This window comes from Sinocyclocheilus grahami, unplaced genomic scaffold (genome assembly GCF_001515645.1).
Source record: "Sinocyclocheilus grahami isolate Dianchi unplaced genomic scaffold, SAMN03320097.WGS_v1.1 scaffold1051.1, whole genome shotgun sequence".
NCBI lineage: Eukaryota > Metazoa > Chordata > Actinopteri > Cypriniformes > Cyprinidae > Sinocyclocheilus > Sinocyclocheilus grahami.
The window spans coordinates 348215-349686 of record NW_015506230.1 but is presented as its reverse complement, the minus strand read 5'-3'; positions in this window follow the sequence as shown (position 1 = coordinate 349686).

Sequence of the window (1472 nt, the reverse complement as noted above, 5' to 3'; positions counted from 1 at the left end):
GTAAGAGAAGGTCAGTCACTCACTGTCAAACAGTTTCTGAGGCTGTTGGGCCTGATGGCAGCGGCGTCCAACGTGATACCTTTTGGCCTGCTGTACATGAGACCCTTGCAGTGGTGGCTCAGAACCAAAGGATTTTCCCTGAGGGGGAATCCGCTTTGCATGATCTAGGTCACGCGGCGATGCTTACGTGCCTTAGACATGTGGAAGAAACGTTGGTTCCTGGTTCAAGGCCCGACGTTAGGGGCTTCTTGTCGTCGCGTAAGGCTAACGACGGATGCCTCTCTCACGGGCTGGGGAGCGGTCATGAGTGGCCGCTCTGCCTAGGGTCTGTGGGAAGGCCATCATCTCTTTTGGCACATCAACTGCCGGGGAATGCTGGCCGTGTTTCGAGCTCTGACACACTTCCTTCCAGACCTAAGGGGGCATCAGGCGTTTGTCCGCACAGACAACACATCGGTGGTCTCCTACATCAATCGGCGGAGTTATGGAAGCTGTGGGCATGGCCCCTGAGGGGGCACAGCTCCTAGCATCTGGTCTCTCAACTGAGGTTGTTGAGACTATACTCCAGTCCAGAGCTCCCGCCACTAGGAAACAGTACGCCTTGAAGTGGAAACTTTTCGCTTCATGGTGCGGACAGCGACTGCAGGACCCAGTCAACTGCCCAATTGGTACAGTTCTGGAGTTTCTGCAGGAGCTATTCTCTGCAGGGTTATCTCCCTCCACTCTGAAGGTATACGTGGCGGCCTTAGCTGCTTACCACGCCCTTCTGGGTGGTCAATCATTGGGAAGACACCCACTTGCCACTCGTTTCCTCCGTGGCACCCTGAGGCTGAGGCCGGTACAGCGCACCAAGGTGCCCTCATGGGACCTGGCTGTGGTTCTGGAGGGCTCATGCAATGCCCCCTTTGAACCCATACCTTAGAAGAAGTGTCAGTCAAGTTGCTCACGCTCAAGACTATCTTTCTCCTCGCTATTTCCTCACTGAAAAGGATCGGGGATCTTCAGGCACTCTTGGTTTCATGCCTGGAGTTCTCTCCGGGCATGGTTAGGGCATTCCTTTACCCGAGGGCCGGGTATGTCCCTAAGATGCCCACTTCTTCACCAGGGCCCATAGTACTTCAGGCATTCTGACCTCCTCTATTCCAGGAAGTAGGCCAAGAAAGGCTTAATCTGCTCTGTCCAGTTCGAGCACTGGACGTTTATGCGCACAGAGCTGCCCCGTGGCGTAAGGCAGATCAGCTTTTTGTTTGTTTTGGTCCGCCAAAGAAGGGATTTCCGGCGACCAAGCAGACTACGGGTAGGTGGGTGGTCGAGGCCATCTCACTAGCCTACGAGTCCTCTGGCCTCCCATCACCTATGGGGGTCAGAGCGCGTGCAGAGAGGACCAGCCCGCCGCAGCACAAATGTCCGCTTTTACAACTTACACCTGGCATCTACCCCAGGTTCCCAAGTTCTCTCTTCGTGATGTGCTC